This window comes from Lutra lutra, chromosome 5 (genome assembly GCF_902655055.1).
Source record: "Lutra lutra chromosome 5, mLutLut1.2, whole genome shotgun sequence".
NCBI classification, from domain to species: Eukaryota; Metazoa; Chordata; class Mammalia; order Carnivora; family Mustelidae; genus Lutra; species Lutra lutra.
The window spans coordinates 58149436-58165554 of record NC_062282.1 but is presented as its reverse complement, the minus strand read 5'-3'; the positions used below and the strand labels follow the sequence as shown (position 1 = coordinate 58165554).

The 16119-nt window shown below is 41.3% G+C and overlaps 1 protein-coding gene and 1 long non-coding RNA gene across 5 annotated transcripts in view; one reads left to right on the top strand and one right to left on the bottom strand.

The window, feature by feature from the left end:
• TENM2 (teneurin transmembrane protein 2) overlaps positions 1 to 16119 on the bottom strand; it is a 1307492-nt gene that overhangs the window by 671706 nt on the left and 619667 nt on the right. The gene's annotated exons all lie outside the window — the stretch shown is intronic.
• On the top strand, positions 3345 to 6939 carry LOC125100696 (uncharacterized). Its single transcript, XR_007127628.1, has 3 exons — positions 3345 to 3446; positions 3741 to 4046; positions 6810 to 6939. It is a non-coding gene; the product is annotated as an uncharacterized LOC125100696 (long non-coding RNA).

Below are 16119 nucleotides of genomic sequence, written 5' to 3'. Positions count from 1 at the left end.
TCCTTGACTTTGCATAAAAGTCCATCTTACAAAGGCCTCAGCGGCCTCCAGCTTGCAGCACAGGTGTGCGGCCAATAATTTACCTTAGTTAGTGCAGAGCAGACATGACCCGGGATGACTTCACTTCACCTCACTGACTCAATCTTTGTGCAAATCTCATCCGAAACCATCCATTTTCCTCCTTGCCCACACCTCATTTTCCCTGTTGCTCTGCAATTATTTATTATCTGGCTCAGTAATTGTATTGTTTATAGCAGCCATACAAACTCTATTGTTAGGGGGGAAAAAATGTCTCCTTGTCCAACTAGATTCTCTTGTGTGGGGAATAAAGGATGTCGGTCTCTTAGAGCTCTTAATATACAGCTCTCTGTTCAATTTTCGTAAAAATGAAAATTGCCAAAAAGCAAAGTATGCAGGAGATGTATGGTTGGATGCTACAGCAGCTTCGCGTTCCTGCTGATGGATGGTGCCCCCGAATGTCTGGGAGCGCTCACTAGCTCGCTACCACAGCTCCCGCTTTCAGAGAGGCTGGCAAATCCAGCCCTTTGGATAGCCAGTGCCCCACCCCCACCCACTGTCTCTGTAACTGCTTCAGTTAGTCATTCATGGCCTTTTCCAAAACCAAAACACCAACAGGCAGAGTGATCCCACAGCCCCGGCGGATGAGGAAGCTGACAGTAGTGCTGGGACTCAGTATCATTTATTTATTTATTCATTCATTCATTCATTCATTCATTGGGTGGTTCTCATGTCTATATTCCAGCATTTGATCCCACTTGACGTAAAATATTTACTTCCTGATTTGTGGTGGGGGAAATGTCATTTAGAAAAAAATCCCTTTCACTTATATTACGAAAGATGTAAATGTGGTCTCACTTGTGGGGAAAAAAAGTTACTCTTAACAATGAGGTGTAAATTGGTGTCTGCTTAATCTGTTCACGGTAGGAATAAAGCCTCACGCTCTCCTCCTTGCCCTTATTTTTGAAGTAGTACCTGGGAAATTAATATTTTCTCTTGCAGCATCTCTGATTTCTTCAGGAACCGAGAGAGAGGAGTTTCATGCTTGATCCTTCTATCGACTGTGGGAACAGTTCCTTTGTTCTTTTTCCAGCCTCTCATTTGAACTGTGGGGCCACAACCACATTGCCTGACCTCAGTCACAGGCAGCAAGAGTCCAGCCTTCTTTGGCCTCTTTCCTCTCTCCAACAACTGTGGCCTCCTGCATGTCCCGAAATGGAGTCAAATTAATAGGGAAAGCGGTGTTATTTCTACAATGACCTTGTGCTCCCTGGGAAATTACAGGCACTATCCTTTCACTTAGGATGTTTTACATTTCAAAGAACTTAGCTCCCTTTGATATTCAAGAACGGAAGGTGCAGTGTAATTGTTATTGTTTTCTGACCTTTGATAGGTTGATCAGACCTGCATCGGGTTTTCCAGAATGTGGTTTGGTTCCAAAGGCAAGGACTGGGTTCCTCGTCAAGGAATTCTGACAAGGGGGACTGACATTAATTGGTTGAGAGAATAAATGTACTGAGGTACGTAAATCCTTAAGAAAAATGGCTAATTTGATTACCTCAGTCCCTGTGTGGGTAAGAGAGGGTTTCTCAGCACTGGTGCTATTGACATTTGGGGCCCTATCACACTTCATTTGGGAGGGCTGCCTTGTGTAGGATATCCTACAGAATATCCCTGGCCACCGTCCTGGCCTTCTGCCCTTCATGGGAATCTAATGTCTCCAGATACTGCCGCAGAGCCTCTGGAGCGCAAAATGAACCCTATTCGAGAACTGTAAGGTTAACTTAAAAAGTCTTGGTGGTGGGGAGTCATTTTGGGATTCTGAAATGTATGGAATTGACTGGCTTAAATGATAATTAATATAATAGTAGCTAACAGGTATTGAGAACTCACTAGGAACTAATTAGCACAATGCTAATTGCTTTATATGTTTGATCTCATTTGATCCTTAAAACAAACCTATGAGGTAGTTGTTATGAGCTGCATTTTACAGTTAAGGGAACTGAGGCTTAGAGGAGTTAAATAATTTGTCCAAGACTCCCAAGCAGGAAAGGGGGACAGTTAAGTATGCACAAAGCCACAGATCCATGCGCCCCCCTCTGTTCTCTTTCTGGCTTGCCTACTCTCCCTGTGGTCATAATCTAAGTATCTAAATTAAATTTAGGAGTTGATTAAGCACCACTATGTTCAGGAAATTCACCTACCAGCTAAAAAGGTCTAAAAACCTAAGACAACGCTTGCCCTCAGATAAAGTAAGCAAAATAGAAAGTATAATACAGAAATAAATAAGGGAAATATGTGGTAAGAGCCACCAGAAAGAGAGCAGAGGTCAGAGTGCTTGGGTCAGTGCTTCTCAGACCTGAGTGTACATAGGAATCATCTGAGGTCTTATTAAAATGCAGGTTCAGAGCCGGTGTGGACCGGGGCCTGGGATTCTTATTTCTAACCAGCTCCTGGGTGATGCGGCGGCCAGTCTGAGGACCTCGCTTTGAGCAGAGAGTCTCTATTGTGCTAGGAAAATGTAGCTTCGATGCTTTTGAGAAGTGAGGCCCAACAGTATGTATGTGATGTGCCAAGAAATCATCCCCACAGAGTGGAAGGGGTGGGCGGAGGCAGTGGGGATTGCCTTGGCCGTGACAGCCACCCTTGTCTCTCAGCACTTCACTTGGAACATGGACGGTATGCCTACTCATGTTGACTGCCCACATATCAGCTAAACATCTGCCGTTTTAAAGGACAAATATTAATTTGAAGCACGAAAACACCTACCCATTGAACATAAGTGCTTTCTGCAAACAGATTACATTCTTATGATCGAATTTTTACTTTCAGAAGAGAATACTTCTCTCTTCAACCTACTAGGCTGTCGGCTACATAAAATATATCATTCCCCCTCCAGACTCTGTGACATGATTGACTATTGAACTGCAACTGGCCAAGAACTTATGCAACAAGGAAAAAAAAAAAAAAAAAAATATATATATATATATATGAAGTTGAAACCAAAAAGGGATTTTTTTTAATCCATTGCAAGTCACAATTAAAAATTACAATTGTAAAAATTATAAACTAAACTGCCCCTTGTTTTAGCTGGGCTCCAAGAGATAGAATCAAATCCTGTAACCAACATTCACAAAGAAATGGTTTAGGAACTGACCTCCATTAGTGGTTGGGACCTCTTCACCCAGACCCCAGTGACCGCTGCAGATCACTTATTGCTTTGTGACATCTGGGTTTGACCGTAAGGTCATAAGGAAGGAGATGATTTTGAGTCACTTGATTCTCTGAACACATTCAGCTAATTTTCCACCCACGTTTCAGGGGGACACAGGAGCGAAACGATTCACTGGGGTTGTAGAGAGGAGCCGTACTGAAGCAAAGGCCGAGAGGCTAAGAACTGGAACTACTCAGTTGTTGCTAATGCTCAGGTATAACATGGGCCAGGATTGACTATATGTGAAGTTATAGGTATCACCACCACCCACATTGCATCGTGCTGCTGGGTTAAGATTGTAAATTTAGGTTCATTCGTTAAGTGTGTTTCCTGAGCATGTGCTATGTGTCAGAACCTCCTATGTCAGTTACTCGGGAGGGGAACTGTCCTCAAGGGTCAGCGAGAATCAGGTGTTTATCATTCATGAGTCATTCGGGTCACACCCTCAGTGATTTTTGCAGTATCTACTACTGCCTATACTGATATTTACTCAGTATTTTCTCTTTAGGTGATTTCACTTTCCACCGTTTTAACTTGGCCTCATCTTAAGCAATGACAGCGTGAAAATATATATTTGAAGTGCTTCTCAAGGCTGACCAAACCGGTAGTTAAAATACTAATACATGCTTCGGTGACTATTGGCACACGAAGCCTGCCCCAGCTTGGGAGTGGCCACCGCCACAACAGCCACCCTGGCTTAGCTCCCAGATCCTCCCGCCAATGATTCAGCAACATCAGAGGGGTCAGGCCTGGTACAGGAGGGGGTTTCTAGTACTCTGATACTACACTCCCGACAGTGTCTGTTCTGACTGAGGTGAGCCCATCCCTTAACTGTTTTGCGTCCACTAAACACTCAAGGTTTCTGTTTTGAGGGTTTTTAGAGAGTGTACACATGCATCTTAAAACCAAAATAGGGGCGCCTGGGTGGCTCAGTCAGTGAAGCTTCAGGTCACGATAGATCTCAGGGTCATAAGATCATGCCCCTTGTCAGGCTCTGCACTCAGTAGGGAGTCTCCGGGCGGATTCTCTCTCTCCCTCTCCCTCTGCTCCTTCCCCTCCCTCTCTCAAATAAATAAAAACCAAAAAAGCAAAAATGAGAAACCAAAATAAACCCTTCTGCTCCAAAAGGCTATTGCATAGTGATTAGACACACCGAATCTGTGGTCTAAGAAGTTAGAGTTTTTCCAAGCTTCAGATCCTCTCTTCTGTAAAATGTACATAATATTAATAATCCCCAACTCGTGGATTAAATCAGGGGTTTTCAATCTCATTCCTATTAACCTCGTAGGCCAGATAATTCTTTGTTGCAGGCTACTGTTCTCTGCATGGCATGAGATTTAATAGCACCCCAGGCCCCTGGCCACTAGATGCCAGTAGCAGCCCCGACCCTCAGTCTTGGGAATCCAAAATGTCTCTGGACATGCCCTGATGTCTTCTGGGGGAAACAATCCACCCCTGTGGAGTACGACTGGAGTAAACAAATCAACCATGTAAACTTCTCAGCCTTGTATCTGGTACATAGACCTCATACACTATGACCTCACTTATTAAGTGCTTCCTGTATGCTTGGTAGGCTTTTAAGCACTTTAACTTCTATTATCTTGTTGGAGCCACACATGACTTGTGAGCTAGGCCCTATTATGATTTCCATTTTACAGATGAGGAAAATAAATGCCAGAGTGGTCAAATTAACTAAAATTCCACAATCGGTGAGTGGCAGAGCCATAATTCTAATGCAGGGAATCTGTCTCCAAAATCCAAGCTCTCAGCCCTTTGGTTTTCCTACCTTTGGGGAGGAAGAAGTCTCTGGAAAAATAGGCAGCATGGTGACCATCATAATAAGGTTGATTATTTAAAAATTCAATAGCATACAATAGGCTAAGATTTTCATATGGAGAAATTATATTCCAGTGAATGAGACTGACAAGTATACAAGACACCTGATAGGACATTCAAATATAGATTATCTGCAATTAAATGTTTATATGCCAGTGGTTTGTGTACACACACATACACACTTTTCTCAGGATGGTTAGAAAGATCTTAACTTTCCCCAAACTGATAGACATTTAAAAATTTAGAACTTCTCACGTCAAATAAAGAAACGTGCATCATGCAAGAACTGGTATGCTGGGGGGGTTAGGGAAACCAGGAGCTATGCGGAAATGCAGTGTTGGGGTAATCAGGCTGGGGCAATATGGTGGCCTAAAATAAGGACGATGACAGGGCACATGGATGGCTCATTCGGTTAATCGTCTGACTCTTGATTTTGGCTCAGGTCATGAGCTCAGGGTTGTGAGATCAAGCCCAACGGGGCTCTGTGCTGGGTGTGGAGCCTGCTTTGGCTTCTTTCTCTCCCTCTACCCCTCCTTCTCTCTCCCTAAAAAAATAAATAATCCATAAAATGAAATAGGAATGATGACCAAGGGGTGGGGGGCACCTGCTGCACTCCCTGTGGGTTACTGAACCTAGCCAATATACCTTGTAGGCATTGACACAGACTGGGATCCATTTGTCAAGGCTGGTATAAAAGTACTTGGGAAAGCCCACTCAGTTACTGTGGGAGCTGGAGAGCTAATTCTCTTACCTGTCCTTCTTCTTACCAGAAGTGAAAAGAAATACTTCGTGGCAATAAATGCCCCCAGAAAACGATATATAGATATATATAGATACACACGTGTTGTTGCCCCTGACAAACAAAAAGTCATGCACAAAGATGAAAATAATACAAACAGAATAAGCAAATGTAAACACAGGATTTTGATATGGAACATGTACACACGAGAGAGAAAGTGAAACAGAGTCTAAGAATAACAACTGGGAAAGATACCGGTTATTTCCTTCCTCTAAAGTTTTAGAATCCAGGCTAACGTTGAATTAATAACTTTGTCATTGTTGAACACAGAAAAATGGGAGCTTTTCTCCATTTGACTAAAAATCTTTGCATTTCTACCAGTCTGAAATAGAAACTTGCAATTAAATCAATTAAGCAATGAAAATCAAATATTCCATTAAAATCTAATTTTCCTCATATCTGATTGGTTGTAACTCAACTGAGTTGGAAACAGATGAGAGAGGCAAAATGACTTGAAGTCTGAGACATGGAGACAGGAGAAAGGGAACATTTTAAATATGTTCATAGAAAATTGAATAAGGGCATTTTATTTTCCTTCTGCTCGTGTAAGTTTAGCCATTAGGGGTTCCCCAAACATAGGATTTCAGAACCTATTCTGCAGATTGAAATGTGAGTAGCAAGATGCCTTTCTTTTCTGTCCTCTTGTTGCAAACATGTCCTTGAAGTTTTTTTTTCTCTTAAGGAATTTGAAAAGGCTAGTCCGCACTCCATTCAGAAGGTGCTGTGTGTCTTTGTGCACTCTAGCGGGCCTGGAATGTAGGTGCTCCAACCAACAGACAGATTGGACTCGGCCATGTTTGCTGATACCAGGAGTTACTGTCACCCAACAGGTCAAGGAGGGATTTAACCCTCCTAGTAGCAAAATGGAGGCGTTTTCTCTTGGAGATGTTGGAAAAGAATAAGCCCACTGACTTAAACATTCTTTTGCTCCTCTGTCTTTAGAGGTGAAGACACAAGCTGGCTACTTTTATCTCGGCGATCACCCAGGGAAAGAAGGCTGACTATCAAAGGATGAAGCAGAGAATGACTTCATTGGTCATCTAAAAACAAAGTTAGTGGGGAGAAGACAATAATTTTCAAGTAAGATGCCTTCCCAAGGTTTGACAGACAGCAGGATGGCCTCCTGAGTCTGAATTAAATGTAATATATTGAATGTGAATTTTAAAAATAGAATATGTAAATAGGCAAAAGAAAAGAAAAAGAGAATGAACCACAGTGTGCTTCAAATTTTAAATACTATGGTGCTGTTTGGTCAGTATTTCTTAGAAAGGCTTTTCTTAAAAATCCACTCGTCAGGGGCACCTGGGTGGCTCAGTGGGTTAATAAAGCTTCTGCCTTTGGCTCAGGTCATGATCCCAGAGTCCTGGGATCAAGCCCCACATCAGGCTCTCAGCTGGGCAGGAAGCCTGCTTCCTTCTCTCTCTCTGCCTGCCTCTCTGCCTACTTGTGATCTCTCTCTGTCAAATAAATAAATAAAATCTTAAAAAAAAAAAAATTCACTCGTCAAAGTCATTTTTAAGGCCTGAACTGTTGGGGTCTTTCCAGAGGGCTGCTTGTATATTTGACTGCCATAGGGAGCCCCAAGTGATGTGAATCTGAGAAAGGGTAGAGAGAGCCACAGAACCTTTTCCAAGTGTCACTTAGAATGTGTGTGTGTGTGTGTGTGCGCACGCGTGTGTGTGTGTGCCCGCACGCGCAGGTGCACCCGTGTCTATGTGCTGAGGGAAAAAGGGAAGGATTCAATTCAATGGACACCCATTAGTTTCCACAAAAATGAGTGATGGGAAATTTGTGTTTTTAATCCTTAAGTTTAAAAAAATAATAATTTATAAGGATTTTCTTTGCTTTGCTACTCACACTCCTCCCGCCAAGCATCTGTCTCCTCTGAGCAGTTGGAGCAGGTTGGAGGAGGAGGAGGAGAAACAGAACAAGATAGAAGTTCTTGGAAAATAAACAGCTGCTTCTGAGTTTCTTATCTCTGCCACCCTCTCAACCCAATCCGTTTTGTGGTGATATAGATAGTGATTAGGAACATGGGCCCTGGAGCCAGGCCGCCTGGTTCTGAATCCCAGCTGCTCTGTTTACCAGCTTAGTGACCTTGGGCAAATTACTGCTCTATGCCTCAGTTTTCCGAATAGCAAAATGCAAAAAATAAAAATAAAAATAAAAATAAAGCAGTATACACGTTCTAGGGTCGTTATGGGACTTAAAAGCATTCTAAGTGCCTCTCCGTAGCTGAGTATTCATGGCCCTGAATATACCTGTCAATGCTATATCCACCCTGATAATAATACGGCAACCCCCAGTCTCCTTTGCCACTGGGTTCATTTGAAAACTGTGTAGTGAGGTCGCTGACTCCGAGCATCTGATCAGAACAACTGTCAGAAAACTAATGGGAAATAATCATCACTCCTTTTAAAAACACATATGCTCAAGTCTTTTGAAGGAGCTTGACTCGGTGAACATGTTTTATGTTCAGAGTGTAACACATCCAGCTACTGAGTCAAGGAATGGTAACCTTCCTTACTACAATTTAGCCATTCTCGAGGCAGGTCCAAAACGGTGTCATTCTGTTTTAGAACAAAGGCAAATAACAATTTATTGTCCAAAAAGTCAGGAGGCGGTACCGCAGAGGTAAGTGAGGCAGTGGATATTGCTCTGGTGGTAATTCTGAACAAAAAATTAAATTATATCTGGGGAAAGCCCATCTGTTCCATTGGGTAATTCCCAGGAGCTGTTCTGATGAGAAGGAAACCCTGTCTGAGGAACCCATGCCCCTGGGTACCACGCTGTTGCCAGATCTGAAGAGGATCCTTCCATTCTGATAGCGGGAGACCCCATCTTGCCCTCCTCCTCCCCTTCTGAGGGAGACAGTTGGGCTCTGTCCAGCCTGTCCTGCCCACCTGGAATCTTCTAGGCCTTTCAGTCACAATACTGCTTTAGAAAAGTCTGTGTGAAGGAGAGGGCTCTGGTATTTAACTCCATCCATCAATGTCAACCCCTCTTTCCCCTCTACCCCAACAGCTTGGTACATTTACCTAAAAGCTGAATAGCTTAAATGGATGGATTTTGTGCTGGTCTCATTAGAAAGTGAAATTAGCCAGGCACCGTTCAGCTGTGCAGAAGGCATGCTGATCCTGAAACCTTATTCCAACCCCCGCCCCCGATCTTTTCTTCATCACATATGATGTCCATGATCCCTTTAACATTTCTTAAAGGTTTCATTATCTATCACTCCAGCTCATAATGAACACAGAGATCCTGGTTCCCATCTCCTCTCATTGCCTCGCAGAAAACTGGACACAGACCTGGGGGCTACGTGAGGGTCAATGAGCTCAAAGTGCTTTCACGCTCTTCTACACCTGTTCATCTATTGAGAGTCTGCTTTTGAAAATCAGGATTATTTACTGACATGGTACCCAGTGTTTCGGTTCCTGCCTGCCCCTCCAGCCCCATGCACACCACTCTCCTCCAGCCCTGTATTCCTGCCACACCAGCCTGCTATCAGTTATTTGGAGACCCTGGGCTCCCTCACCCCCAGGCCAGTGCTCATACTATCTTGTGTGTCTGCTCTTCACATAGTTCAATCTCCATTCTTTTGTTTTCAGCTCATGACTCACCTCCTTGGAGGAATCTCCGATCCCATCAAATGTGATCAGTTTCCTTGGATATGTGTTCCCTAAAATCATGTTTCTATCTCTCAAAGCATTTCTCCTCAGCTTGTTTTGATATTTTTATTTGTTGCTTTTTTGATCAATGTCACTACTAGAATGTAATTCCGGTCCGTGGAACAGGAACCCACATCTCTCTCATTCATTCATTTATTCACTCACTCATTCAGTAACTTACCATTGCACACCAGCATCTGTTCTAGTGTTTGGCAACTAGCCCGTATTTACTAAATATTCAGCAAATGAATATCAGGACACCACAAGGAACTATGGTATTAGGGCGTTTAAATTTATAATTTTCCTATTTCTTTGTCAGTTTTGATCTCCCTAAAGGCAGTACCAGAAGAAATCTCAGTCCCATGTACAATAGACATTAATGGAACAAGCAGGTCATCTTGGATGCCTAAAGCAGTGAACTCTACCACCACGAATAGGCTGCAAGGCTAGGAGGCCAATGGGTTCTGTACAATATTCACATGCCCCCCCACCCCCCGCCCTTATCTCATGAGGGATAAAGAGATAAGAGTCTGTTTTTGGTTCTTAATAATCTCAGTGGCATTCAGCTTTAGCTAAATAGGATGGATTTTTAACCAGTGTTTTTTTTTTTTCTTAAGTTTTTATTTTTAATTCCAGTTACTTAACATACAGTGTTATAAGAGCTTCAGATGTACAAGGTAGTGACTTAACACTTCCGTACCTGGTCCGGTGCTCATCACAAGTGTGCTCCTTCATCCCCATCACTTATCTCACCCATCTCCCCAACCCACCTCCACTCTGGTGGCCATCAGTTTGTCCTTTGTAATTAACAATCAGTGTCTTGTCTAACCAATGCTTTCTAACCAGAGACTGATAGGAGAGGCTCTGGAGAATCACATAAAAATTAAGTGAAAGAATTATAATTCTTGAAAATAATTTCAAGTGTAACCACTGAAATTTCTTGTTGAACTAAAAAGAAATACTGTTTGGCTATGCCCAATGTATATTTCAGTCTATCTGCTGCTTGCTCTTTAGGACTTCATCATGTTCTGATTAATCACACAGCTATCCCAAGCTTTTTGGTGCAGGTGAAACAAGGATTTTGTCACCTTGCCTGGCACGTTTATTTACAATAACTTTCCACTAAAAATGACCTAGAGATACATTCTAGGGCACTTGAGAATTTGAATTAGTAAGTAATAAGCTAAAGTAATTTATTGCAGGTATTATATCATGCTTTTTCTCCCCAGAAAACGCCCAACATAGCATTTCAGTGAATGAACAATCAGATAGCAATCACCACGGAGCTGGTATGGACTTTGCTTCAAGAAGATTTAACCCAACCTCCTATTTCCTTACCAATGGCCCAGAGGTCAAAACCCCCTTAGGAGGCCTCACTTTTAAACCAGCTCCCCAGAGGTTGCGATTAGTAGTTCTGATAAAGAACAAGCTGGGGACCTTTCAAATTTCATAGAAATAAACATTTTTCCTTTCAAAGAAGGTACACAATAGAGTAAGCTTGTGTAACCATTACCTTGTACAAAATTAGTGACTGGCCTTTGGTGAAATAGAGAGAGAAAGAGAGGAAACAGAGATGGACAGACAGATAGATAGATGAACTAATCTGTAAGCTTATATTTTATGTGTTAATTTAGATATTATTTATATCTATAGCTCCCCAGAGAGAGATTTCATTCTTACAGGCAGATAAAATAATCTGTAAACTTATGTTCTGCTCATGGATTCATTTATTAATTTATTATAAAACATATATATTTATACATAAGTTTATTGCTTACAGATAGGTTAGACTGATAGATAGATAAAATTGTCCATAACTTTATAATTTGCTTACTTCTTAGGTATTTATTAGATTTTTCTCATGGGAATAGGAGCAGACTGAGAGCAGAAATCTTGTCTTTCTTGCTCACATCTCATTCCCAGGGCCTGGGAAAGTGCCTGGCGCATAGTAAACACTATTTGCTGAATTAATAAGCACTCTACACTCTACCACATGTAAATGCCCATGCACTACTATACAAGGAGTTACCCACCCAACCATTTATACCTCATGGATGGCTCGAGGGATTTTTATAGGCAATTTTGATCATGCTTCATCTTTGCTCTCCATGGTGATAGTGACTTTAGACTCTTCCCTCACATAGGGCAACTCCACTATATCAGAAGGTTCTCCACTGTGTAGAAATCACCAGCATCACAGGGATGCCCTTGTTTGACATGATGTTTCAAGTATTGTCACTGTGTCCAAGATTGGCCCCTCTACAGGAAACAGGCTACACATCGGCGTGGGGCTACTAACAAGTGTTTGCACACAAGCAGGGGTGTGTCAATCTTTGTGCATTATGAGGTAACCCTTTCTCCCTCCCCCAAATGGTTATAGCCATACACTGACCATCACTTAACCAAAATAGAAAGCGCTTTCTGACTCCATGGCGGAACAAGAGTGTTTATATGATATTCTAATTCTGCAAGGCAAGAGTTGTGAGAGACTCTGGCAATAATGTAAATCAAAGCCGAGGAAATCCAGCACCATAATAAAATTGATGCCGGGTGCAAATACGCTTCAGGAGAAGAGCAAACCAGCAGTGTGCACCACTGCCTGTCACTTGTAGCTAGGTACTTACACTGCGCCATATGCTGGTTTCTTTAAGTAACCCATTACACAGAAATTAAATATCTTGTGACAGATTGTTTTGACAGTGGAAAAAAAAGAAAGCGGGAGAGAGTGGGAGAGATTTAATTTTTTTAAAAAATGCATTTGACTGAAGGCAAAACGTTAGGTAGATGTTAATTTAACAGATGTCTAGTTTTGCATCATCAGCCTGAAACGGGCAATTTCTGGCAAGTCTTCTCACCACATCGCAACACAAAATCCTCTCAATTCCACATGGATATGCCTTTCACAACCTTCCAAGTGAGCCATTTTCATTCAAAGGAAAATGCCTGAAATTACTCAGGGAAGATGCTAACACCTGGCAATAGTTTTGAAGGAGGAGTCCATGAATGCACCGAGGTATAATGGAACAAAAGTCAGTTCCAAGCAACTTTTTAGTGGAATGAGAAAGCAGGGAGAAATGTATTCACACTGCAAAAACAGCTAACACATCACAAAGTTACTGTGTATGGGAAAATAATCCCCGCCCCCAAACTGGTAACTGGTAACTGGTAACTAGTTCTTTTTGCAAATATACGACACATACACTTCAAATCTAGTTTTCCATTACCGTGAGGGTGCCTGAAAAAGAAAGTCCTTTTTTGAAAAAGGATGCTTCGAGACATAATTGTTCCTAGAATGTGTCTTGGCAAAAAGCCCTAGCCCTCCAGGTCTATATATAAATATATATTATATATCAAGTATATATAGATAAATACTTAAGAGTTATATGAATATCTAATTTACATATAAGTGCATGAAAGTTAACTTGGGTAGCAGTTCATCCGTTGGCATAATGCTAAATCTGGTATTCAGTAGATATTTAATTAAACTTAATTTGGATTTTGTCATTTTACTTTCATTTTGGAGCTAATACACTTCAGTTTTAGGCCAGAGATATCTTCATAAGCTTTGTAAAGTTCAAGTGTACTAGACACAATGCTCATGACTCATAGGGGAAATATCCTATGTAAAGTAAAACAAAGCTTATAGATTTTGAATCAGTGTTATCCTCAGTCTTTTCACACCAAAAGATAGGTTGATACTCATTCCTTGGTAGAATCCATAAGGTTATTCTAGTATGATTGGCTGAATTCAAATACCACTATAAATACAGGCCCTTGCACAGTTCCTGTTGTGATAAATATTTCTAGAAAGGAGAGTGGAAGACATAAAAGGAGGGAGGGAGAGAGAAAGGAAGAGGAGAATTCCACTACGAAGGATTAAGAATTTATTTTTGCAGTTCAAAGGCGGCTCTACAATTCTGCAGGATTATTAATTAGTACTCCTTACTTTAATAGCAAAGAACATTTTACAACCGATGTAATAAAACATTTCACTCTCAATAAACTGCAAATTCTATTGCTCCTCCCTACCCAATGCACAGATATGTTGAACAATCGAAAATACATTAGATAGCTTGTGAGTGTGTGTGAGTGTGAGAGTGTGAGAGAGACCATTTGATTCAGCATTTTTATTTTTAGGTATTTAAAGTAAATGGCCTATGTCTTGTTTTTTGACAGAATATGGCAAAAGGCCATTTTTAAGGGCTGAGAGAGATTAATGATATGATGGCAGCCTTTGGAGAATGAAACAAAATTGGGCTGGTCTCCAAACAATTCAATACAGGGAGGTGTGTGCTTATATGTATGTACATGTGCGTGCATGTGTGCCTCTGTGACACGTAATAAATACTGAGTGAGAGAACACTGTCCCCAGGTAATTCTATTTTACTTTGTAAACATCACAACCATAGGAAATGAGGAAAATTAGCCCTGCACATTCAAGGGGGCTAAAATGCATATTGGAAAAAAAAATTACCAAAAAGGAGGTAGACAGTTTCCACCAACATGCATTCCCTCTCATGAGAGCTGTACCAAGTCAAGGACATGATCTGAAATTGAAAAAATTGGCAGGAAAAAAAAATTTAAACCACTATAGGACTGCAAAAAGAATAAGAAAAAAACCTGTCAACACAAAAGATTCCTTTCTCACTCTCTGAAATTCTAATCCAGTAATCATGTCTGCCTTCTAAAGCACCTTTCATCTGACTATCTCCGAGCCCTTTATGGTATTAAACACTCACCGAATCCCTGAGGTGGGTAAAATTATTCTAGTCATTTTACAAATGTATCTTTTCTCTCAAACCTCTCATCCAGGGGAGTGATAAGTCTGGGAATAAAAATCAGGAATCGATGAATGACCAGAGTCCTTATTCCTTTAACCTGTTTTATAATTACTTAGGGGAAAATTCTGCGATTTGCTCTGGGAAAGTGCCCTGATGAATTGAATGTAAGTTTTTGATTTGGTGTAAATTATCTTAATATATGCTAATGTATTCTTGCTCCTATCCTTGTCTCCACCTTTCCCCTCATCCCTTTAATTGTAAGGATTGAAGAATATGTTGGGATATGATAAAACAGAGAAATAGAAGTAATTAAAAGTGTAAAGAGAAAACGAGTTTAGTGCATAGTTCCACATCTTTGGGTCTTAGGGAATGCTATAAGAAACTACAATCAGTTAGCCATGTGACCTTGAACTAGGCATATAAGCTCTCCAGGCCTCAGTTTACACACCTGTAAAGAGAAGGTTAAATTATATAAATTCTAAAGTCCCTGATTGCTCTACAATTTATTGTGTGGCTCCACATTCATAGCCAACATGGTTTATGTACTTTGGCATGAATCTTTACAATAAAAAAGAAAAATAAATCTAAGATAAATATTTCAAAATATTTCCAAAAATTATATGTGGCTGAGAAGCATTTATATTATCAAAACCATTCTTCCTCCTTATGCCACTGCTCCTCATGGATCCTGAAGAGCAAATACTCCAATTTGGAGCCCACCGCCAGACAGATGCTGGTCTACCAAAATAAGTGGATCTCAAGTCTAAGTCCCGTTCAGATGACCCCGTGCTTTGGACTAACACGATACGAATGTATCAAGTGCAGTTGATGTGACTGCCTCTTTGAAGGTGAGATAAGTGGAGCCTCTGTACCCAGATTACCCGGGAGAAGAGGCCAGCATGATGTTTGAGGTGTCAATTATGGGGAAGGGGATAGAAATATGGCCTAAGGGTGTTAAGTTGTAAATTACCACACTGGAGTTGACAGAGAGATTAGTTCAGTCTTTGAGTGTGGAAGAAAGCCAAGGGACCATGGAATATCAGATGCTTAGTTGTCACTACTTCTGCCTCCAAGAGCGACCCCTCCCTTTTTTAACTGGAGTCCCTGCCAACACCTCTCTGTAGGACACCTAAATCATGAGACTATCAAATGTAGGCACCCATTCATGATCAATCCTACCTGTTCCTTCCTAATTTAGGCTTACATCTCAGAGAATATTTACCTTCTGTGCAACCTTCTGTCACTTAACTGTTCAGTTCAGCAGTTAGCAAAGACTTAGTGTTAGTCATCTAGGGGAGCTCTGAGTTAACAGAGGCACCAGGATCCATTTCTTGAATAAAGATTTCCTTTTCAGTCAGGGATTGAAACTTTAGCAGTATAAAGCTCACACTGGGGGCGCCTGGGTGGCTCAGTGGGTTAAGCCGCTGCCTTCGGCTCAGGTCATGATCCCAGGTCCTGGGTTCGAGCCCCACATCGGGCTTTCTGCTCAGCAGGGAGCCTGCTTCCTCCTCTCTCTCTGCCTGCCTCTCTGCCTACTTGTGATTTCTCTCTGTCAAATAAATAAATAAAATCTTTAAAAAAAAAAAAAAAAAAAGCTCACACTGTACAGTTCCTGGGCAGATCATGATATTTAGAGGAGATAATTCCAGAAGACACACAATAGAAGAATTTAAAAAGCCAGGCAGTAGGTTCTAATATTAAAAAAAAAAAAAAATAGAGAACATTCAGGTCTAGCTCTACAGCAAGTGACATGAATCACTTAGCCCCATGTGTTCTCCATCAGGTAGTCTGTACTACAAGCTG